This window comes from Eucalyptus grandis, chromosome 11, assembly GCF_016545825.1.
Source record: "Eucalyptus grandis isolate ANBG69807.140 chromosome 11, ASM1654582v1, whole genome shotgun sequence".
NCBI lineage: Eukaryota > Viridiplantae > Streptophyta > Magnoliopsida > Myrtales > Myrtaceae > Eucalyptus > Eucalyptus grandis.
The window spans coordinates 13,329,219-13,355,544 of NC_052622.1; the positions used below are offsets into that span (position 1 = coordinate 13,329,219).

Below are 26,326 nucleotides of genomic sequence, written 5' to 3' on the forward strand. Positions count from 1 at the left end.
GTCTCGAATACTCCAGTGTCCGTGTGTTGGCTGCAATTGCCAATACTCCATTTTGTGTCCGTGTGTTGGCTGCAATTGCCAATACCCCATTTTTAATGCAAGTAGTAGAGCCTCTGACAGGTGAACGAGCTTCTGTCACATTTCTTTGGTTCCTGCAGTTGCATAGAAACCAAGTCATAATGGCAAGATAATGATGTGAGCAAATTCTCATATTACCCGTCATTTTGGAATTTTTCAGTTGCATTTGTGTATTTCATCCCATACTAAATTTGTCCAATTCAGTATTAAGACTAGATAGTTAAATATTTCACTGACCTCCTTTCAAATCCATTGATGAGCTTCCTCCCTATGGTGTGCAGCGATTTCCTTATGTGAGATTCCTTGCCATTCATGCTTTGAACAAGCAAGTTGGGCGTTCGAGGATCAGTACAAAGAGTGCGCTCTCCTTGCATAACAATCTGGATCTCATTTTTGCCAAATCCACAGATCCAGCCCCCTAGAATTGTAATGTTGATTATTGTCAGAAAGGCATCTGAAGCATAGAGATTACCCAAGTACATTTACCTGCTCTTTGAGTTGCATGACCTCACTGGTCTCTTTGTTCATGCGTGCAGCACCAAGTTCAACCGTTGAAACTCTCCGGGCAAACTTCAAGGTACTCATTGATTCCCCAAATGAATCTCTCTCAGGGTTCACATGAGCCAGCATCAATGTCTTCGCATTTCCTCCTGAAATAAAATGCATAAAAGCAATGTCACCATTACCCAAGGATCATAATCAGAGTATCTCAATTCTATGAAATGCTCACTCTAGGAATTAGTAATTTTATCCTAAAATGAAGCTTCAATGACACCTGACAAAGTTCGAAACTTCGAAATAGGTACCTAGGGAATCTTGCAGCAGAAGCGTAAGTTTGCTATTGCGGTAAGGTACATGGGAGTTTTTCTGGGCCAAAGCTGTGATAACATCTCCCAAACAAGACAAAGACCGGTTAATGTACTGTGCCTCCTTTAGTCTCTCTCCTGTGACTTCAGATTTATCTACCCGTTCACTTCCTGCAAGATCAACCAAATGCAGGCAACTGCGGAGGATGGATCCAGATACATCTTTCCCTTGAACATGTACTGTCAGCACACTGCAAGGATGCATCCCATGGACATCAGTATCACTCTCTTGAATAATCTATCTATTGGAAACTACATCTAAATTTATAGCAAAAAGAATGGGAAGGAAACTCCGCCTGTCCAAAAACTGACCTGTGAGACCGGCTACTTCTATTGTTCAGTGCTGTAGAACTGACGACACGATTCACATCACCGAGTTTCATTAGGTTGACCACATCAGCTGTGGACTTGACAGAATGCATGGTAGCATCTGGAAGGCTCAAGCCACCGTCACTGGTACAGCTTCGAATCTCTAATTTGTGCATAGTCAAGGAACCCAAATTTACATGTCAGAAACTTAAGCTTTCTTCAGTCTTTTTATCTACTTATTTGACATCAAATGTATCTATATTAGACAGAATAATCCATTTCAAAGGATATCTTGAGGATGCTGAATCCTCAGCAAGGAGATCACGCACTTGCTCATTATATATTTCAACCATCCGAACATGAATATCATACGTTATAATGTCCTTCCTTCTGTTAGACAACTCGAAGAGATCGTTGACAGCCAAGTAATTAATCCCCATGTCCTTTGTCAGTTCGCCTGATGGACCACTCTGCAATTTCAAAAGGCAATAAGTAGTTATTCCTCAAATCGAGGTAAGCAATCTTAAGCATCTGCTTAGATTGAATTATGTTCATGCTTTGCAGGTAGATATACGAAATTAACAGTACATCCATCTAACAGCAAGGAAAATGCACACTTTTTATTTTACAAAAATTATCTAGGAGCCTAGGAGGTGATCTGGCACAAAGGTTGGATCTACTAAAGCTACACTTAAGTTCTTACCATTGTATGTGTTTTACCCGATCCAGTTTGACCATAAGCAAAGATGCAGACATTGTAACATCCATAACTGATCTAATCAAAGTTGAGTATCCATGTACACATCATCTGCAAAGAGGGCCGCATGGCGAAAAACAATTCACATTGTTATTTAGGAGCTGAACATCAACTTGCAGGACAATCACTTGGCCAACAATATACCCTTAGTAAGATGAAGTGTAACAATACCTTGAGTAGCAAGTGGACTGAAAACCCGATTAAACCGAAACACTTTCCTTCCATCTTTATGGGGTTTTGAAGGGTCAACAATCACAAGTGAACCATCTTCTCCAATAAAATCTACCACATTTTTGGCTTCCGCATTAAAAATGTGTCTAATTCTGCAGTATACTCGTATATTTCCTGTAAAGATTTTTGTCAAATTAAACTCGTAACATTGGAAATAAAACAACGAAAGCTCCTTTACTTAAAAGCAACTGACCCATGGACAAGCATATACTTCTGCGGATAAATGCATACTGCTCAAAAAATTGAGTTATGCGATCCAATTCATAAACAAATAACTCTCCTTGAAAAAAAAAAAAAAAAAGCTGACCTTTTAAATCCTGAACCATGTTGTAAAGGTTTCGATTTTCCGTCACCACTTTATGATATCCAAGGGCAGCAGTAGACATCTCCTGGACTTGATTGCCTGATCCATTGGAAAAGCAAAAACACATATTAATGCTCAGGAAGCATGTCACACCTAGCTTTTATTCTCCTTAATAAAATGCAAAAGCAAAAAAAAAGATCGTAACAAGATCCCATAGATTCATTCTTCAAGTTCAAATTTGAGATTTATTGCCAAATCTTAGGGAGCATATTAATGACAATGGCCTCAATCTGAGATAATAACATTCAGCGGAGGAGCTGTAATAAATAAAGTATATAGACGACACTCATCTAAAACGGTTGACATTCAATGCAAAGGACAAGGAACATGCAGCTCCATGTCCTCAGCCTCGCCTGTGCTCAGAAAAAAAGAACTAATTAGACTACTCCTTTTTAGTCTACTTTTCCTACCTAGCTGTTTTAGATCTCTCTGAAACTGGAACTGCAGATCTTCAAACTCCCTTTTGTCTTCACCAACAAAGTTTTAAGATCCTGCAAGATGCAAATATTAGACTTTTCGTCCTTTACAATTGTTGACGGAACATGAAATCACGTCAACTTAAAGACCTTGCTTTATTAGTCTATCCAGCAAGCAAGTTTAAATGAAAATTGAAAATATCTATTATAGTCCCAACCACCCTTACTAAAATCTTTTTATCAAACAAAATCTTTCCAATTCATTTTGCAAAAATCGGCAAAAGAAGTCTGCAAGCTTTTCTTTCCTAAAGATTTTCTGCATCATATAGAGAGGCACTCACCAAAAGTTCTTTCTCTTGCATCTCAAATACATTTCCATGATCGCAGTTACCCTCTTTCGAACAGGTTCTGCAGCACTATGAACAAGAAGAGTGCAGAGGCATCAGATTACAAATTCTCCACGGTGATAATAGCTACTTAATTGCGAGCAGAAAGATATTCAGGTAACCATATGTACTAAGAACTAATTTCTAGCTTCTATAATCAAGTGATAGTTGACCAATGAGCCGTTTAATTTTTTTCTTTTCAGAGTACATAATAGAAAGAGAATGCGATACCCACTCCAATAAGGACAAAACCCACACCTGATCGTGCCGATTGACCAAAAAGTCATCATAAAGCATCAACTAATGTGATAACAAGAGCATATTAAGGGAACATAATATATATAAATTTCTTGCACAAATTATCTCATGCCAATGGACAACACTATATGACAAAGGCAGGAAAAAGGATATCGGTAACTGCAGCTTAACTGCAGGGGAGTAAGTTCACGAAGATGACATACCTTGGATCCTCGAGTGGACAAATCCTCCAGGGGTGAGGATGTTGAAAGCAACCTGCCTCTTTCTTTTAGTAAATCTCCAAAGACTAGATCCAGCTGAAATTGGATGTTGAAACAATTCATGTCATTTGTGATTATGATAGGAAACAAAAACCATCAGTATCAAAAAGTGAAAAACTTAACAAACTCAAAGTTTCTCATCCCTATATCAATTATATTGGGCAGTAGATTTGAGTACAAAATGTTTCCCTGATGGTTGAACATGACATTTAGTTCAGCAAAGAAGATTTGCTGCTTATTTTCTTTGTAGGAAAAAAATAGAAATGCCACTCCTGTGACGTTTAGTGCACTGTACTTCTTGCATGGATGCAAAGGGAGCACTGGAAAACAACAACATATTTACCCCTCTGATTAGTCTTACAACTATAATTTTAATCTCATACACATCAAACAGGCACAAAAAGCGTGTGCAAAATTTCTACAGGCGATATTTGCTCTATCTATGCGATAGAAGAAAGCAATGCCTTCCCACTCAATCTAGGAGCTGTGCGATTTGTACTCTTTCTACCTTCTAGTGCATTTGTGAAAAAATACTTAATAGATGTGAGGCATATAGGCAATGAGCAACCAATGCTGCTATGGAAGAAAATCAAACTTCTTACCTCAGGGTGCTTGCCTTGAGGTTGCTCCTCCAAATGACGTGAGATTATTTTCATGAAGAGCTTGACTGAATCCTATGACAGAAGAAAACAGCATAGAAGAAATATCAGGAACCAGGCTTGCACTTTCATAGTGATTTTGTCAAAGTCTGACTTCTTACCTGTGTACCATTAGCAATGGTGGCAAAAAGGTTCCTGTCAACGTTTTCCTTCGCCTCAACCATATAGTCAGTGAATAACTTGACAATTGATCCTATGATCCGAATGAAGCACCGAAAGATTGTCAGTGGGGAAAAAGTGAAGGCAATTGAGGACTAAACTGACATGTAGATTCCATGTTCAACCAGCAACGTAACTAGTCAAAACTGGTACGGTCTTCCAAGGACAACAGGACATATACTTATTTTAGGCTCTGCAGTTTTGATCAAGTCATGTAAGAATACCTATTATTGTAGTTGCAGAATATCTCTAGTGAGGTGTTTCCATGCACATCAAAATCATTTATTCATCGAAAAAAATTTCAATTGCCCATATTCCCACTAATATTTATCTTCTTTTTGCCATAAACGAAACAACATATTATTCCATCAAAGAGAGCCTAGGCATTACAGTGCTTAGCCTACATAGAAGAAATGAAGGTTGTCCTCAAAGACATGTGAAGTAAATTACCCTTCAAATCTTCCACTTTCGTGCTCCCTCGCTACTCACGCATTCGCTGGCAACTGAACAACCCAACAAGATGCAGAAACAAACCATTCGGGATTTCGCATGAGAGGGGAGGAAGAAGGAAACTCGCCGGTCGAGAGAGAAACGCACGGACCCCGCCCAGGTCCACAGCAAGCGGGAATCCTTCTCCAGCCCGTGCCTCTCCTTCTTCTCCCGCTGTCGACCCCGCCTAGGTCCGCCGAGATCTCCCTCGCGACCGAGCAGCCCAGCGTCAGGGACAACGCCCGGTCAGCGGCAGGGAGCCTGGGGCCGCTCGGGAATGAGACCGAGGCCGCCTCCCTCCTGCCGGAGGCCGGCGGGAATCCTTCTCTAGCCCGCGCCTCTCCTTCTTCTCCGCGCCGTCCGAGATCTCCCTCGCGACCGAGCGGGCCAGCGTTACGGACAGCGCCCGGTCAGCGGCGGGGAGCCTAGTGCCGCTCGGGAACGAGACCGAGGCTGCCTCCCTCCTGCCGAAGGCCGATGGCTTCGCGGCGGAGGCCGGCGGGACGGGGAGGACGAGCAGATGCCGGAGACGGAGGATGCCAGAGGCAGATGAGGCTTTTGGGGAGGGAGCCGGAGCCGAAGCCGGAGGCAGACACAAACCTTCTGCTCGATCTCTGAGGGAACAGTCGGAGGTGGAGGGGGTCGGGACCCGACTGCGACTGGTGAGGCTTCGACGTGCCAGAAGCAGATGACCGGCGAGGCTTTTGAGGAGGCGGAGCCGGAGACGAAGGCGGAAGCGGAAGCGGTCTCGATCGTTCTGCGTTTGTTCTCCCGCGAGGAGAGAGAAAGTGAGAGAGAGAAAAAATTGCAGAAGATTCAATTGAGGAGAGAGAATGTTCTTTTGGGCGGGAGCTTGCGTGACTTGTCTTTTTTTCTGTTAGCGAGCCGAGCCGAGCCGACCGAGTCGTTTCATTTTCCAGCGGGTCCCACATGACAGGTGTCGGTATCTAAATGGTATGTGCGCGCCACGTCAGATGATGACGTGGCACGCACGAACCACTGAATATTTTAGGTTTTTTAGGTGACGAAAGGAAGCTTGTCACCGTTGGTGGTGGCAAAGTTCCGCATTTTTTTTTTATAATGTTTTTGGGGTAAATTTGTTGGGCAAAGTTTAGGATTTTGGGTGCTCTTTTCCCTTTTATAATCCATGATTGTGCTAAATTTATTTAGCTAAGGGGCTAAATTATTTGGGTAGAGAGACGGATTCTTCAACTTTAGCATCATAATTTGACGAAGAAGAGATGCTGATTACTTATCTCGGTGGTTAATTTAATGAAATTAGTGTTTCCAGCAGCAAAAATGCATTTGTAGCCGGATAATAATGGAGAAGGGATCCAAATAAAGTGGATAAATATGCATGCAACAAATTCAGGGGTAGACTATTTGAAGCCTTTTAGTCTCCAAAAAGTTATTTTACTTATGTTCCTGCACTAAGATTCAACTTAACTGTTTTAGTTTAACATCATACCTCTAAACTCTGTTTAGATTGACTATTGCATCCTGAAATTCCTTTTGCATTTGCCTAGGCTAGTACTAGGTTAGGGCCGAGGCACTTGGGTTTCTCATGGAAACAAATGGGAGACCATCATGTATGTCTTCTGGGCTACCCAAAAAAAGAAAAAGAAAAAGATAATTATCAACTTTCTTGCGAACAGGGGAAATGCTTAGGTTAAATTTGAACAAAAACTTGCAAAACTTGACTTTATATATTGATTTATATATATAGGTTTTTAAGAATAGGTAGTGCTTTATGAATGAATAAATGCTAAATCCCAAATGCTAGAAAGCAAAATGTCTTAACCTTGCTAGTTTTTATTGCTCATTATTCAAGTAGAGGTAGAGATAATGAAGAAGAGAAGGGAAGAAAGGCTCAGCATCAAGACAAAATGGTATGTTCCCTTCAGTCACCAAAGCAAGATTTTTCTTGTTGAATTGGCGATGGGCGTGAGATATCCTGCTTTGTACTGGTTAGTCTTAGGGAGGCATCATTTTGACAATTGTTTTTCTCAATATGGTGAGTCTTTCCCATTTCATTTTGATCAAAGCAAAGTCAGGTCAGAGATGAGATTGCATTGCATCAAGGTGCGGAAGGAATTGATATTCTATCTAAGCACCTTAATGGTTCATATGATCTGAATATTAACTCGAATATTAAATTTTTTATACCATCCTCCTGGAAATGTCGGGGGATGGATTCTCCTTTAAGGATAACCCAGCATACTCTTTGTCATCCATGACGGACAGTCCATGTTATTCGGATCTACCTTTTCCTCTTATTCCTATCATCGTATAAAGTTTCTTCATTAGCATCTCTTTTATATGGAAGATTGGATGGATAGATTTTTCACTTTGCTGGAAGATCGTGTTTAATTTTACTTGGATTTGAATTGAGAAGAGCTTGTTTGAGCTGCCTTTGACTTGGTTGCTGCTACTTTCTAAATTGAATTTTAGCCTTAAGCCTATTTCCCATCCCCCTCTTTTCCCTCACTTTGACTTTCATTGGATTGAGGAATTATTGTTGCATTTACTAAGACACGACAAAAAGGAAGATATAATAAATATAAAAAAAAACATATCTTGCAATTCATGGGGTAATTTGGCATCCGCTTGGAAGTCAAGTCTCTCATCACAAGCTTGGGAATAGGGGGCTGCTTATGGCCCTAGCTTCTCTTTATGTGGCTTTGGTGCTAAACAACTTGTTGGGTTGAAAGTCCTAAGCCACAAAAGAAGTGTGGATAAAAGTTCCTCAAATAACCTCCAAATATTTTATTTTATTTTATTTCAATCGGACAATTAAGCTGCTTTAGAGTGCATCTTTTTCACTTTGGTTCAGTGGTCGATAGGAGGTGGCATAAACTGTTGACCATACACACTGTGCTTTAATTGGCCATGAAGTGCATTTATTGTTAAAACTATGGTGTATAAATATCTCTATAGTTATCTCCAAAGAAATGTATATATGGGAAGTATTCAACATAATTTTTTGATAAGTTAAATTTGGAGAGGCTTATTATTATGGTAGCTTAGCTGTCTAGGTCACTGCATTTGATTCAGGGCTTAACAGCGAAAGAAATGGAAGAGCTTCATGGTGACATCAAAATGCATCTCTATTTGGACACAACTGACATATGTTGAGTACTGGAAGGTAATATGCTTTTTTTTATATTTTATCTTTTCATGCGAATGGTCTAGAGATCTTTCATTTAGTCTCTAATCGTCATTATATGGCTCACTTCTCAGCATCCTTGATTTTGGTATCTATGCTAGTCATGGAATTGCTACATGAGCTCAAGAGATCATTGACGCTTAACATGGTCTTTTGGTCTTTGAGCAGTGCGAGGATGTTACCTGAAAGTAGTGTCTAAAAGGGTGAATTATTCAGAGTAGCATAGGAAAAGTTGAACTTCTGGGTCTGCAGATTCTTATCTTTTTATCTTACCGAGCACGCACTTTGGGAGCTGGCAGAAGCCAGGAAAAGGGATGCACTTTATCGAGCCAGAGGGTGTGGGGAGGAGCCTCCTGCTGACTGCTGAGTTGCTTGCAGAAGAAGGGGATACGTACTCTAGCATCCAAGCAGATGTGGGGATTATCCACATAAGAAGACCAACCGAGAATACATGCTGGTATGCTGGTGTTGAGACTCAATTGCATACCGGCACAGCTATAAGGTCATGGAGTTTTGGGAAGTTATCTTCAATTGCATCCACACAGACAAGGCAAAGGTAATTATACTTTGATATTCTTTCACTGTTGAGAATGTATATTTTGAGAATGTACATTTGGTACGTCAAAATTGACTGAATGAAACATAGGCTTTCATGAGAAAATTTTGCGCAAGCATCTTCAACGTCTGTGGATGTCGTTGATAATCCAGAAACTGCTAGCGTCCTCAGTCCTATATACAAGAAGAAGGTGTGCCTGACTCTGTCGACTAATAACTTTTTTATAGAAATCTTGTTTCGGCTTGGCTTTCAGTTGAGTGGGTAGTAAGTTACAATTCCTATGGTTTTGATGTTTAGATGAAGGATCCATGTAGCCGGAACCATTGAGATGATGGAGTCGAAGAGGGGGCTGGATCATTTTCTCGGGCAACTTTCGCATGGTGATGAAACTCAAGGGAACGTTGACCCCGAAGAGGACAGGGCTGCATTGGAAAATTCCTTTCTCCCCGGAGACCGGACCGTTGCTTAGTGCAAACATAGTGCAAACCGAGTAAGGTTGTGCATCTAACCGAGAGGTCTCGGGTATATAATTTTAGGAACGGAAAAGAACCGAGGTGCTAGAAGAACAACGAGAGACGGATGCAAGGAGCAATAGTGTCAAAGCCAGCTCCATCGGAAGATGATTTTGAAATGAAGGCCACCAAAGCCATGGGAGCCATGGAGGAAGGTGATGCAGTTTTTGGCAATGCTGCAGAGGTGGAATCTGGACTCGTGCTTCATGTCATCAGTTTTCTGGACTTTGGTTTTGACTTATTTGATTTATATTTTTTGCTCAGACAACCTCATACTTGAATTTATCCATATGGATTGGGGCTTATTGGTGGCGTGAGAAGCATCGACCAAGAAAACCAAAATCTTCCCACCGTGTGAACCCCCACAACACACAATTGAAAAGGATGGGAATAGCACAGAGACGGGTATCATCCGACTCCACGCTCGCCCCATATGAGGACATTGTTGGGTCTACTTGATGAGAAAATCACTTTTAGGCGTATGTAAAACCTTTTGGCTGCCATATGATTCACATTGTTTGGGTTAGGATTGTGTGTAAAGAATGGGAATATTCACACAAAGAAGGGCTTCAGATACACTTTTGAAAGAGGGATTTTGCATGTTTATTTCAACTTCAAATCTTACTAGCCTTCAAGTTATTCTGACTTCTAAGCTTAAATCAGTAGCGTGATCACCATTTTGGAAGCTAGGAGACCGAATTTTGTATCATGCATATTCAGTCTGTTAGTACTAGTTGAACAGCTATTTTGCTATTTTACTTGCTTGTAGTAGTTGTATTTTTTTATTCATTTTCTTGGCCAAGCTATTTTAGGATTATGGGTTGGACAGATATTAGTTATCCTTCATCCATAGTAGTCAAATCCATTTGACTATAAAGCAACTACTATGCTACTATGTAGACCATGATACCTTATTTCTTTAAGAGCTAGTCCCAAGATCTTCTATATTAATCTTTCAAGATGATTAAAGTGAGCTTGTTGCGGGTGATTTGCCTTTTGCTTGGCTTGGGCGCGACTGGTCTTTTATGCTTTGGGTTTATTATGAATTTGTCTATATAGATGAGGATATTAAGGCCTGGAAATTTCTCCCCAAAAATTTTGGTAATCTCTGCGAATGAGAATAGGAAAAAAAAAAAAGGCTAACTTAAAGTTTCTTATATTTTTAGATTTTTCTTTTTTTTCCTCTCTTCTTGCTGCTTCTCTAGAGAGAAGCCCACTACCACCCATGGCCCCCAGTGGGCTGGTTGGCGGTGGCAGGCAGGCTGGTGGTGGGCAGGGGGAGGACCCGGAGGAGGACCCGGAGGATACGATAGGATGCAAGAGGGGCGGTGAGGTGAGGAAAAAGAAAGAGAAAAAGAAAAGAAGGGAAACAAGAAACTATCCAAATCTATTTCTCCCTCCTTTAATTAGTCGAACCATTTTTTTCTTTCTTTGGGGAACAAAAGAAATTGGAGTGGTGAGTGTTACCATGGGCACCTAACTTACCACCAGAAACAAGGCTTGTCTGATTGGGGACACATAAGACACGTATAGTTCATATAATTGCTTCATGGTCAATAGATCTGCAGATGATGGATATTCAATTGAATGGTTCAATCAATTTGACAAAAGTGGGTGAAATCTCAAAATTTAAAATTTAAGAAACGACACTTAAAACAATGGACGAGTAATCATATTTTACTATTGATGGTAATGGAATTTGCATTTACTCCTTTTCCAAGTTTCATATTCTAGAATCATCATATATCTATATGTCTTTTTAGCATGCCCAATAATTGAGCAAAAGGTACCATGGCATAACAAAAGGAAAAAAATCAGTATCCAATAACATAAGCACAAAAACATATAATAACTGTTAAAACATGGTGGTCTTAAATGGGAAAACTTGGGGTTTGCAAAAGAGATTGTTAATTTAGAGTTAATATCATGTCAAAAGCATTAATTTTTCTTTTCCAGTAAAAAAAATTAAATTTTGTTGGAATTTTAAATAAATGTGATGAAAAATATTTATGAATTTACATGTCAATATTTCTCATGCTGACGACTGCTTTGACTTGCTTCGCTTCTCCATAAACATACGGCGAGGTGCACGCTCTCGTCCTCAAGCTTGAGAAAAATCCCAGTCTGGGCAATGCGCTCATCGTGGCCTGCCTCAAACTTGGCTGCACCTCGCACGCTTACGGCGTCTTCGATGGGCTGTCGCATCCCAATGTGGTTTCTTATACGGCCGTCGTCTCTGGTCTCTCGCTAAGGCGGACTGAGGACTCGAAGCAGCGGAGGCTTTCTTGGGATTGATGAGTTCAGGTACTCAGCAAAATGAGTATCGTGGACACGGCTGACTGAACTGGAGAATGCTTTGGTGGCTGCCCCGGGTTATTTAGAAAGCCTCTTTGTTTCTAATGCACTTAAATGCGAGTATCTGGATTCTGTTCTTTGAATTGCTTGACCAATTGCCTAAGAGACACATTGCTTCGAGGAATACTGTAGTTTCGGGATTGGTGAAGGCCCAATACGAAAGAGCATTTGAATCTTTTCAGCCAATGGACCAAATTGATAATGTGCTGAGACTAATAGTTTAATTAGAGTAAAGGAAATTCATGGTCATGCCATCAGAATTGGAATGGAGACTGCACTTATCAGATTTTACATAAAATGCGGAACCATAGACGATGTGGAGGCCTTGTTTGAGAAGATGGCCACGAGGGATGTTATCACTTGGACACAGATGATTAGAGCCTATGCAGAGTTTGGGTTGATTGATATAATGCCAGAGAACTGATAAGATGGGTGAGCAGATTCACATGCTCTTAAATCTGGATTATTTTCAGATTTAGAGTAGCAAATGCATTGATTGGAATATTAATGCTGCTAAAAATGTCTTTAACAATATGCCTGCACATGATGTAGTTTCATCGAATGGCTTGATTGCGTGCGTGGTTCATTATACATCCGGGAGATGATGCCCTCACTGTCTGTTCAAACTTACAGGATGCAGGGATAAAGCCTGGCAGAATCTTTCTAGTTATATCGGCTTATAAATATACTAAAATGCGTTTAGTTGATGAAGGTTGTGGATTCTTTTCATCCATGCGAACAGAATTTAATATAGAACCTTCACAGGAGCATTATGCAGCAGCCTTTGTTGGTATTTTAGGATTCTGGGGACTTCTTGAGCTTGCAGAAAAATATTCAGCAATATGCCATTTGAACCAGAGGCTTTAGTCTAGCAAGCTTTGCTTGACGGACGTAGAGTCCAATCCAGTGCAATTGTCGTTAAAAGAGTTATAAAGCATTTACTTTTGATGGAACCGCAAGATCCTTCTACCTATGTGCTTGTTGCAACTCTGTATTCTGCATCTGGAAGATGGCGAACAGTGACGAAAAAAATGAGGGTGAAAGGATTTTAGAAACAGCCTTCACAGGGTTGGGTCATGCATCAGAATGAGACTATATCATTTACAAGCCAAGAACATCTATAGTGGGTTGGATATTCTAATTTCAGAATGCTAGAGAGCTTTCAAGTTTCGTTCTTCATGAAGTCGGAGAACATCAGAAAAGGGATTTCTTGTTCTATCACAGTGCAAAACTTGCTGCAGCATTCGGGCTTCTGATGAATAGACGAGGAAAACTCATCAAGATTGTAAAGAACATCGGATCAGCTTTTAAGAAGAAAAAGTCTTTGACATTTTTTTTCAGTGTTATGCGGCTATAAGTTAATTGGATTACTGGAGTTGAAATTATGAGAAAACTTCATGGTATTTGCAAAAAAGCTACTTCTTTTGGGAGGTAATGTTTCAGTTGGTTTAGTTCGAAGAGGTAAAACTTCTTCATCCCAATGTTCTTGCATACTTGCATCCCCTAAAATTACCTACAACAAATGAAAAAGAACCCCGGTTAGTTGTAAGGTGATATATGTTCTGACTAAATAACTTAACTAAATAACTTACGGCTGAATCGTTAAGCAATAAATCACAAAAAAAAAATAATATATAATTAGCACTTAGACACTCAACCATTATCTATCAATGACAATGATGTTCAACAAACCTTACTATTTGGCATAAGCAAACATGGTTTTTGATTGAGAAACCTTTAATAAATTTTAAAAAAAAAGTTAAAAGTTTTTATGATTCATAAAAAAAAAAAAAGTTAAATTAAGTACACCATATAAGTTAAGTAAGTGTAATTATATTGTTGGACATTTAGAGAGCGATCTACGTTTTTTTTTTTTTTTTTAATATATTATTATGGTCGAGCCTTACCTAAAATGACAAAAGTACACCCAAGTGGCTGACTTGGTAAAAAACTAATATAGAAATTAATTAAATTAAATTTATTTAAAACATTTAAATTAAAATATAAATATTAAAAATTTAAAAAGAAAAGAAAAGGAAAAATAAATAAAAATAACAAGTAAAAGAATTTATTAGGAATTGCCTTAGCTGAATGGATTAAATTGGTACCAATGTCAAAATGTTTATGATTGAATTAATCAAATTCAAATGTTTAGGATTTAATTGGTACTAATGCCATAGTTTTAAGACTTTTTTTCCCACTTTTGCCTTACATTTACATAATCATTTACAAGTCATACTTAGGACATGCATACATTTTCTAGTAAAATCTTGTAGAATATTTGATGCATTGCAATTAATGGGCTTTTGCTTACTTAAGGTATTTATGTCCTTGCCCTATATCTAGCAATTTATTTCTTGCTTTGGTTATTGAGTTTTAAATTCGCTTGATCACCCCGTGCATGTTGGTGGCTTAAATTTAAAATCTCTAAGATTGCTTGCAAAAAATATTTTTTGAAAATCAATAGACAAGCTACTAAAAGGGCATTAGATTAAGTCTTTTATTATCCCATACTTTATATGGGTTTGTAATCCACCCTAATTGATTGGTGATGATTTCAAATGGTTAAAAAGTTTTATGTTTAATTGAGTACCAAATTGCGAATTACCTTTCTCATTGGTAGCTCAACTCTGAGAAAGTCAGGACACTCCTATAGGCAAACTTACTCATATGCTAGTTGTTTCTACCGTGTGCTTTGCTTATTCTCTCATGTGTTTTTTCTCAAAATCTTAGTCCAGAAAAGGTAGCTGTTATTCATATATTGATCCATGTTATGTGTATATCAAGGATAGAGAATTGAAAACTTTGAACAAGGCGTTTTTCACATACAATCTTGGTAAGAATGCCTGTTCCGAATACATGTGTTTTATTATATAAAATTGTATGCAACTGATAACAGTTTTAGCAAAACAAACTTTAATCTTAGGCTATAAATTTTGTAAGTCCATAAAATAATGAATTTTCTATTAGCCTAATAATTTTATGCATGTCCCTGGATTCTTGGTACATTTGAAGAACTCTTAACAATACACAATGTTCTTGGGCTTGGCTTCCTTAGACGCCAACCAACCAATTTATGCATCTAAAGTTTAATAAATGAATTCCAACACTACATCTCCAAAATAGTAGATTCAGGCACTTTGATTTTTCTTAAATGCAAACTCTAGCAACTTTCATAATACTTCATAATTGACTCCTAATCTACAAATAAATTTATCACATTTTCTCGAACTTTACTACTTTAAATTTTTGAGAAAAAGTTTTTTTTTTTTTTTTTTGCTTAACTTTAACTATTAACAAAGAAGCCCTTCAGTTGATTAACATCTACTATATCTTCATTAAATCATTCATTTGATTAATTAATGGATTGTTTATTATACTCAACAACGAAACTTCATGGCGGTACCATCAGTATCATTCTTTTAGAAAATTAACCATTGCATCCCTTTATCGGCCCGAAAAATTATGCGGGGAGGAGGCGGCTTCTTCTTCTTCTTTAATTTTTTTAATTTTTTAAATGTTTTAAATAAATTTAGTTTTAAATTTAATTTTATTAATTTTTATATTAATTTTTTTACCAAGTTTTGGTTTTGCACTTATCACTCCAATGTGTAAATTTCAAATTCTATAAATTCTTTAATATAAAAACCTTCTGAAAAAATGGTCTTCTCTTTCTATAAATGTGTACAATTTCAAATTTGGGTTATTTTAAGTTGCTTCCTACCTAAACCTATTAGTTTCATGTAACAGTTCTTTACTTAGGGCTTGGAATATCTATATTCCTTACATATTTGTCCTTAGCTATTTCAAATAAATAAAGTAGATAGAGTCTTTGGAACGACAATTGGTATTTTTATTACATTAGCTAAAACTCATCTATTCTTGTTTATTTTTATCACAACAAGATGGACTTTACCTAGACTAAGAATAGACCATTTCTTTGACCCATTTCTCTGGGTAATCTATTGTTGACACCTTCTTTCCAACTCCTTTAATTGTAAGAGAAAAAAAAAGGACTATGCTTCTCTGAAATATCAAATAAGAGAAAGAAACAAATATTCTATGATATGTTCCCTATAGTACCTGGGGGCATGAATTACAGTAGGAGCTCCAAGGTACATTGGTCAAGGTTCATGATTACCTTACCTACACTAAATATCCTTATGAAAAATTAATTACATTGGCCAAATCCATTTTGAATATTTTGAATTTGATAAAGGCATTGCTTGTGAAGTATGTTTTTGTATCCTATTCATCTCCCTATTGTTGATGGGAAATTGGAAACCGGTATACAAAAGAAAGGCTTGCGAAATTTGTATTTTTTGTGGCAAATGTATTGGGTATTGTCTAATAAATTGTTTATCAATGACCCAAGAGTATGGACTTTCTACATATGTGGCGAATTGAATTATAATCAAATCACTTTTGGCCGTTTACCAATGTAAGTAATTAACAATTATATAATAAGAACAATTTCGAATTCCCCTCAAATAATAAAAAAAATAAAAAAATTAAAACCCTTTGATCTTTGATTTAATAGGAATCTACACCGAGTAGTAGGGTTCAATTTGATCTAATGCACAGGAATGAATTCTTCATTTTCTTTTTTGTTGGTCAATTAATGTAAATTCCAATTAACTATTGATTGGTTGGTAAAAAGTGTGATTAAAGTTAGATTGAAAATAGAATATACTAATTTGAGTTTTGAGCTAAATTACCCTTTTCTTCGGTGTAAATCTTTTGGGTTAAGAGAAAACCATATTATGTTGGTCCTCTAATTGGACCTAGACCCATTTTAAATCCATTCATTTGAATTAAATGCAATTAGGAGCATATTGTAAGAACATTTCTTGTCGAGTCAATAAAATCATGGAAAACATTTCAATTAATTTCTCTTTTACATATAATAATGAAGTTGCCTAGACCAATACATGATTTTCTTTTAGTTTTTTTGGATGAGGTCTTACATTAGGAAGTATAGGAGTGGTATTACTTACCAATCCCTTTTCCTTGAGATTCTATATCATTATTTAATATTCTATCAAACTCTCATTTTGTAAGGGCTTGGCAGCTCCTTATTTATCTAGGAGCTATAAACGATATTAATTCTATTTGAATCTTTTACTTTGTTGGTTTGTACCAGCATTTTGGTTTCAATAATGACTACCTTTTTAGATGGGTCTTGGTATGGGATTGTCTTGGTACAGGATTATCCAAAAACAAAGTGGAGTCGGATATTTGACAGGTAATAGTCAACAAATCCCAGTTCATTTATCAACAAATCTTTATCTTCTATTTGAAATCATTTCCATAATTCTTTTAGCTGCTCATCAATGATAAATCTTTTTAACTGTTAATAGCGATCAAAATTCAACTTTGTTTTCTATTATCAAATCCATTTATCTTCAAAAATATTTGAAAACTATTCATGTGTATAATATAAATTCTTTATTCTGATTACCAAATATCAATCTATTCGTTTGCTTTATCCTTGTTATATAATTGAATATGCTTGAATTCTTGTTCATATTGAAATTAATCAAAATTAATAAGGAGATGGTCAATCATACTCCAACATGTACTTATTTTGAGTACCTATTTATTTTTAATAAAAAAAGAAAAAGAAAAAACAGAAATATTAAGACAAAAATGCCTTGCAATATTAACCATCTGAAACATATTCTTCTTTTCCACGGAGTGAAAAACAATTCCTCAAAATAGATCAAAATTATGTTCCCCCTATTTTAAAATGGCCAAGGCTCACCCGGGAACAGCATGCCCTTTCTACTTTCTAGTTTCTAGTTTCTAGGCTGATATAAAGAGGGAAATGAATAGAATGGGAATGGGGTCATGATTTTTCTGCTTCTCATAAAACTATTATCTTAGAGCTTAACTAGAATCACTTCAAGAAAGAAAAGGCCCATAATCATCAATTTTACAAACCAAAACAAGGGAAGTCAAATCATCAATACTGCACCCAATGCCTCAATTTCTTCCTCTGTAAAATGATGACCATGGAGCTCGCGCACCTTCCATCCCGATTCCTTCTAATTCCATTATGGTTCCTCTCTCCCAAGAAGAGGATGCTTTCTTCTTTCTAGTTTCTATGCGGTCGTAGCCCCAGTTTTGGTGGGCTTCATTTCAGCATGAGAGGTCACATACGGAGATAAATATACGGAGATACTTATGATTTTTTATTTTTATACTTTCCTGCCGTGTCTTTGGCCAATGATAAACTCACGGCTTCAATTTATCTTTTCTGAAATATTAATTACACTATTAAAAAAAAAAAAACAGCGGAAAGTATCTTGAGATTCACTTAATAATTAAAAAAATGTATCATAATTCATTAGCCATAGAGAGAAACCTCAACAAAATTTAATTCATCTAACTTGCACAAGATTTTCATTAATCTTGCAAAGGAGCTTGTGCATCTATTTATTCCCTCCAAAGACACCTATTCGTAAAATAAAATAATAACAAAAAAACCTAGTAAATAGATTAGACTTATTGATTAAGAAAAATATTTTCTTTGATAAAATTAGCCCAAACCAAACTAAAAGACTAAATTGACAAAAGTTTTATGACTAAATTCACACCATTAAAAGTTTAAGATTAAATTGGTTCCCAATCAAAAGATTTATAACTAAATTGTTTTATGACTCTTTTTTTTTTTTTTTTTACTTTTTGCTGGAACAATTCAAACCAATGATCAAGCTTCAACCAAAAAAAATCTAACAAAACAAACAATCAGGCACATTGTAAAATAGGAAATACATGAAGTCTATTATATTCGAACTTAAAGATGTCCTAAAACAATAAGGCTTTAGGTAGCAAGTGCACATCATTATGACTAATGGGAGACTTCAATCAACTGAAATTCATATGAATTTCCCTAACGTTCTTCTCCAAAAAGTAATATATGCCTTGGTTTTTTAAAAGTCATTTTTACACGGGTGATGAAACTGAAGGTCATGGATCGCATACTGGCAAGCTAAGATCAAGCTAAGGTCATGGAGTTTTGGGGGTTAACATATCCACATATACAAGGCAAAAGTAATTATATTATTTCAGGGTGGAGAATATATATTTGGTAAACATAGGATTTTTGAAAGATTTTCATGCGAAAATGTTGTGCAAGCATATTCAAAGTGGAGCAGCCTGTGAAGGTCGTTCAAAATCCAGAAACTGGTCCTGTACAAGAAGAAGGTGAAGGTGTGCCTCAGTATATCTTTACTATAGAAATCTCGTTTGGCCTTTGAGTTCAGTTCAGTTCAGAGTTCCCATGGTTTTGATATTTAGATGAAGCATCAATGTACCCACAACCCTTATCTAATGGAGAGATGATGGAGCTGGATCATTTTCTCTGCAACCGACGGCTGCATTGTGATGAAACTAACTGAAGGGGCGTTGACCCTGAAGAGGACTCGAAGAGGAGAGGGTTGCATTGGATAATTCCTTTTCTCCTGCAGATTGCTTAGCGCAAACTCAGTAAGGTTGTGCATCTAGGAAAAGAATTGAGGTACTAGATGCAAGAAGCAATGGCCTCAAAGCCAGTTCCATCCGGAGATAATGGGAGATAATTTTGAAATGAAGGCAATCAAAGCGATGGGAGCCATGGAGGAAGGTGATGCATTTTTTGGCTTGGCGTCACCAAACCTGATCCTGATCCTTTGTTCATGTGGATGTTCATGTGGATGGAGGGCTTATTGGTGGCATGATAAGAATCGAATCCAGAAAACCAAATTATTTCTAACCAAGTGGGGATGTAAGCATGTAAGCCAAATTATTTCTAACCAAGTGGGGATGTAAGCATGTAAGGATGTGCGACATTGTCCAAGTACTAAGGCCCAACATAAGAACATTACTTTTGCCCGGCATAAATACAAACATTTAAGTTCAACAAGCATAATAATTAACATAAATGAACATGAGATTGCTTGGTGATAAGAGGTTGGTGATAAGAGCTTCACTAAGCGGCTTGGTGATAGTTATGGCTTCCGTTGGGTTGGTTGGTTGGGTTGATGATTCGTTTGCGACAGGAGGAGGAGGAGAAATGCTTTGAGGTCATTATCCTGGAATAATTTTTGCAATATAGTTCCCATAAAACTGCTGGATCTTTCTTCCTCAAGCTCGGTTCTCTTCCATCTTTTATCTTCAAGCTCCTCCATTCAGCGTAAGCCCTTAGGTATGGCTGTGTGTTTGGTTGTCCGGATTTGAGTCTGGATACAATAATTGTTGTTTGGGAATGTCCACGGATAAACGCTGGAAAAAATCCGGGGAGGGGGTGGGATAAGCCCGGATTGGATAATTTTTTTTTTTAAGGAAAGAAAGAACTTAACAAAAAGAGAAAATGGATGCCTCTGCCTTTTGGATTCATTTGCCATCCTCTTCTTCCACTTCTTCTCCCATCTTGCTTCTCTTCTGGTATGCTAGCCATTGGGTGCCCCTTCCTTTGGATAATTTGATGACCAAGTACTTGGACCTCTCAAAGGAAGAGGGGATGATGGTGATGGTGATGAAGCAGCTGTAAATCTTTGGTATCCTTGACAATTGGGATCTCCATCCATTTGAGGCAATGCAAAGACTACTTCCGTGGTGGCCTAAAGATTTATCCCTCTCTGTAGTCTAAGATTTATTGATTTACGGTGCTCGCTGTTTTCAATGTGGCCACTGCAAAGGTGGCCACAATTCCTTATTTTCTATGACCTTTAATTAATTGATTTTTCTATTTTTTAATTTTATAATTCAATTGAATATCATTTTTATTTTTCTTGATAGGACCACCTTTATTATCCAATTATTATCCAAGATTTACTATCCCACTTTATCCTATCTTATGGGCAAAGTGAAAATTTGGAGAAGTGATACTTGATTAGTGAGATAATGAAAAGATTTATTACCTTAATGTCTCTTCTTCTGAAAGCCGGTTCTTGGCAAAATCCTCCAAGAAAGATTTCTCGTTAGGAAAGTGGTGAGGAAAGTGATTATCTTTGAAAAATTCTTGCATCATCCTATCGCATGATCTGATAACGATTCCACAGGGACTTTCTATCTTTCGCCTTAAAACTTGCATTTTTTTCAATGTTTGGAGGCGTGTTGATGAACCGAGAGGGAGAGGAAAGGAGAGACGATTGGATGAACTTGGATGAAGTGAGAGGAAAAGATAGGAGAGGAAGTGAGACCAGTGGGTGTTAAAAAAGAGGAAGAGTTTTTATGATCAACAAACCGATCAAGAGGAAGAGGAAGGAAGAGTTTTTCAACGTCGCACTTGAGCAATGAAACCGGCATTGATGGTGAAAAAGACAATGTGGATACGGATCTGCATGGGAGACTGGAAAGGGAAAAGAGTTTAAAATTGCAGGCAGAAAGAAAGAAGACGTTGCATAATAAAGACCACCTAACAAAAAAAGTAAAAATAATAAAGGCACGCGATAGAGAACTAAAAATTAAAATATATATATAGTAAGAAGAAGATGGAGCCCGCTAATCTCGATCCTTTCTTCTTCTTCTTCTTCTTCTTCTTCTTCTTTTCTTATTGTATTTAAAAAAATCGTTGATGGATTAGCCCAAATATTTACATACTTCTATGAGATATATTTTCTATTTATTTATTTTTTCAGTTATATTTTCTTCACACACAAATATATATATATATATATATATATATATATATATATATATATATTAATAGAAGAATCCCTGTTCAAATAAGGATTTATGATTTTTTGGGGAAGGATAAATTGAGAAATTGATATTGGTTTCCGACAAAACAAACAAGGTCACTCATCCCCAGCCTTAGCTTTAATGAACATAAAAAAAAAACTTCTCGTTTTTATAATCAAGGGAACTACCAAGTCTAGAAGCTAATGCTAGGTGTAAAATTTTTAGGTATCAATATAAAAATTGCAAAATAGTAGCACACAACAGTACTAGAATCATAAAAAAAAAGAAAAAAAAATAATTGCGATTATGCTAGGTCCTAAGATTATAAATGTTTAATTGCAATTTTCTTTTTAAAATTCAAAACTCATTTACATGCATTACTACTATTATTATGTGTCATGTGTGTAGTGTGTCTATGTAGTTAGAGTTTTTTTTTTTCCCATATGAAGGGCCACACATAATAGGTTTTAAAATAAAATATTTGGAGGTTATTTGAGGAACTTTTATCCGCACTTCTTTTGTGGCTTAGGACTTTCAACCCAACAAGTTGTTTAGCACCAAAGCCACATAAAGAGAAGCTAGGGCCAGAAGCAGCCCCCTATTCCCATGATGAGAGACTTGACTTCCAAGCGGATGCCAAATTACCCCATAAATTGCAAGATATGTTTTTCTTTTTTAATATTTATTATATCTTCCTTTTTGTCGTGTCTTAGGAAATGCAACAATCTCAGAAGTTTCAGCTCCTAACTCCTCAATCCAGTGAGGGAAAAGAGGAGGATGGGAAATAGGCTTAAGGCTAAAATTCAATTTAGAAAGTAGCAGCAAAGTGAAAAATCTATCCCGTATAAAAGAGATGCTGCCATCATCCATCATCTAATGAAGAAACTTTATACCATGATAGGAAATAAAACCATGTAAAATATATTCCGTTACTATAAGAGGAAAAGGTACATAGTATATCACTGCATGTTATAAAAGATCATTGCAAAGAGTATGCCGGATTATCCTTAAAGGAGAATCCACATTTCCAGAATAGGAGACTGCCGTGGGACAGGACGGTATACATAGCCATACACATAGCAGATTGATTAAGAGGAAAGACAACAACTTCTCATTCATGGAACAAAATAAAAATAAACTAAATGACATTATGCTTTTACTCCTCTAAATTAGCCGCATGAAACAAATTTAATCTCAATTCTGATGCCTAAGTCCATTTAATCTTCCAGTGTCAAATTTGTCCACAAAAAGATAATTCACTGAGCAAAATAAATTTGGCTTAACGAAGGTAAACAGACTGGAAATTTCATGACAAGATATACCCACCAGTTCCTTTCCTGATCCTTTCCTGATGCACAACGCAAAGAAGACAAAAAAAACAAAACTCGACAAAAGGACCTCGAAGAACCGCAATACGCCAAGGCTAGGGTTACGCCAGCATCAATCAAATCATGCAGTCACATCATCCTTTGGGCAATCACTACCATCTCGCAACAGAGACCAAAGAAGCGCGATGCCGGTGCTGGAGATGGAGACAAAATCTTGGGAAATGATAGCAGCTGAAGTCTCCCTTTTCTCACGGTCACGTCACGGCAAAGCTGAAAACATCAAAAGCCGGGCATCTTCCCAACGCACCCCGATGCACCGCAAGAATCGTCCTTTTTTTATCCGCAACACTTTTTATCCCCAACCCAGCATCGGGAAGGTCCCGGATTGGCTCCGGCTCTCCTTCTTCTCTCGCTAAAGTTTTTAAGTGAGTCCACCGCCTCGAATTCAAGAAATGCCGAAACAAAGCCTTCTCTTTCATCCTCGTTGATGGTCTCCTTCCGGCGTAGAGAAATTTTGGGGAATGAGGACGTGGGGAAAAAAAATTAGCTAAAGTATGTTAAAGTATAATTTTTAATTATTATAGAAGATAATAGATTTTTTTAAATGCGTTAATTATAATTTTTTTTTCTGTTAAAGTATCAGTTCAATCTATAATTTTTTTGTTAAAGTATGTTCTCATTAATTATTAAGTATTAATATGTAATATATTTATTAATATTATTAGTGCAAATTCATTAAGTTTTATTTATTTATTTATTTACCGTGCTTTGGAGTTTGGTCCCAATGTCATTCGCTCTTCTCCCTCCTGTTGTTCCCTTTCTCATGGAGCAGCAGAGGGTGGCTGCTGGGTGGGGCCATGCTCATCCCTCGGAACTTCCAATCCTATTTTTTGGACCTCTATTTTCAATTTATTTTCCAAACACCTTTTCTAATTTGCCCAATATTAGCAAAATAAAACGTTTCAAAATAGCTTGACCAGAAAATTAATAAAAAAATACAATTATTGATCGTACGTAAAAAAAAAAAACAAATTTAGCTCTAATTTTGGTGAAATGATAGCTTTGTTGGTTTGGTTACCACAACCACTCCACCTCCATCAACCTCCACTGCCCCTCCATTGCCACGGTCAAACCACGCCTCAGGGGGTCTCCTCCCGGGGGGGTCTCCATCTAAGGTGGATTAACCACCTAGTTTAGTTCTTTAAACTCTTGTAAAGTCAATGTAGGCAAACCTACAATTAAAAGATCACTATTCCCACTTTAATCACACAAAGAGAAATGAGGCAAGCAAATCTTAAGGATAAACCACCCTCTATCCCATTTTCACAGCTTCTTCAATGAAATATAACTACTGCTTATAATAATAATCAAAAGAAAATTCAACAAGCTCTCAAGCTTCACCAGGAGAAAATATAACTAATGTAGGAGAGTTAAGGTAGAGCGCTTGAGAGGGGAGAGAGGAGAGAGAGAAAGGAGGAACTTCAAGTTTTCTCCCAATTAAATTCGACTTTTTGGTGGTTCGAAAAATTTCTGAAAAGCCACAAAAAGTCGACTTCTTGTCTTAGAAAATTCCGGAAAAAAAAAAAAAATCCCGAAGAAAGCGTTAGACACTGGGTGAGCAGTTAGCACGGTTCCCGGTTCTACGGGAACCGAGGGTCCGATTCTTCCCGGTTCTAAAGTTCTAAAGTTCTGGTTCCGTTCCTTTTTCTTGGAACCGGAACCGGAAGGGAGCTGGTTAGAGTTTTAAAAAAAAACAAAAAACGCTAGCCGCACGTGATTTCCCCTTCCTCTTTCTTTTTCTCTCTCTTTCTTTTCACCATCAAGTCACTCCTTCCCCCCTCCAAAAACTTTTTTTCTTCTCTCTCCTCTTCTCTTTCCCCTTCTCTCGGCCGAACCCTCCCCCTCTTCTCCTTCTTCTTCCTTCCTCTTCCTCTTGCCGATTCCGATCGCTTCATCCACCGCCACACCGCCGCCCCACGCCCTACTAGTACTCACCACACCACCTCTTGGCCCGAACCACCACCACCCACCGCTCGTCCGACCAGCCGTCTCGCCGTTGAGCCCGACGAGCTGTCGTGCCGCCCCTCGCCGCCGCCGCCGTCCCCAAGCCACCGTCACCACCTCTTGCCGCCGCGCCCGCCGTCCGGGCCGTCGTTGTTCGAACCGCCACCGCCTTCGCCGGAACCGAGCTCTTCCCCCCTTGGCCGTGGGTTGAGCCGCGACCGCCGCCGTCTTCGCCGCGCCGTCCGTGCCGCCGTTGGTGCCGTGAGACTCGTGTCTTCGTCGCCTTCGCTGGACCTCCCTCGACAACGCCGCTCGACGCCGTCACCCCTCGCTCGCCTCGCCGCTCAGCCGCTTGCCGTCGACGCCGCCGTTGGACGCCGCTTGCCTATCCGGTCGGGGGCGACGTGGGACGCCTTGGAGACTCCGGCCGGGGCCTATCGGCTGATGGATGACGAGACAGTAGGTTTTCCTCCGCATTTTTGCTCATTTTTGCTGCTTGAGGAACACCCACAGTTTTCGACCAAAAAAAAAAAACACCCAACAGTAGTTGCTGGACCTTCATTATTAATCACCAAATTATACTAGAAAACTATTTATTTAGTTGTCTATTAGCATGTAAAAGATTCACGTTGCTGTGTGGCAGGTACATGAAGGACCAACTATTGAATTGAGGGCGGCTTTTGGGGAATGTAAGACCGCCGGATCTGGTGGCCGGATGGCCGGGCGCCACCCCGGCGACGTTCGCCTGATGCAATTTATGCTTTAATAAATGATTGCCGTGATGCAATTTATTCTTTAATAATGAATGAGCACTCCTGTGTGTGGTGATTACGTTTGCATGTGCATGATATGTGCATGATACTAATTTAGGTTAAAATAAACTAGATTAGTCGATTATGGACAACTTCTAGTTAATAATTTTTTGGATGTTAAATATTTGAACTAAATATTTGAACTCTCACGAGATAAGTTTAAAAAACTTAGTAGACAATTATAGTGCACGGAAGTTGTAACCCGTGACTTTAACACATGCCTTAATCAAATTTTAGCTAGATCTCTCTTCCTTATTTATTTTCTTGCTCAACATTTTTCTACCTTAGCTAAGAAAACCATGAGCCACAGATCTTATGGATTTATAAGTATTAAGTATTAGATTTTGATCATTTCCTTTGAACTTGTTTGTACTTCTTTATGGATACCATTTCAATCATAGAAAAATACAGTTGACCTTCAATCTTAATAACCTAGAGATGCTATCCAATGATGCTCCAATTGGACTGTGTTGGTTGTTTTTGAGTTGAAATATATTCTGCTAATATGGCCTTATCGTGTTTCTTGCGGAGAAGAAGAGAAAAATGGAACAAGAGGTAGCCGAGAGAAATATGCAAATTCTTCTTGACTTCTTGCATTACTTGAGGAAGCAAAAGGTTGAAGAGTTGAATGAGGTTTGTTTTCACCCGAATGCCATCTCATTTATCCTTGCTAAGTTCTGGTGCTCTAGTCCTGC

The 26,326-nt window shown here is 38.0% G+C and overlaps 1 pseudogene; it reads right to left on the reverse strand.

The window, feature by feature from the left end:
- Positions 1–15: 15 nt before the first annotated feature.
- On the reverse strand, positions 16–5,396 carry LOC104452627 (annotated as a pseudogene).
- Positions 5,397–26,326: the final 20,930 nt, after the last annotated feature.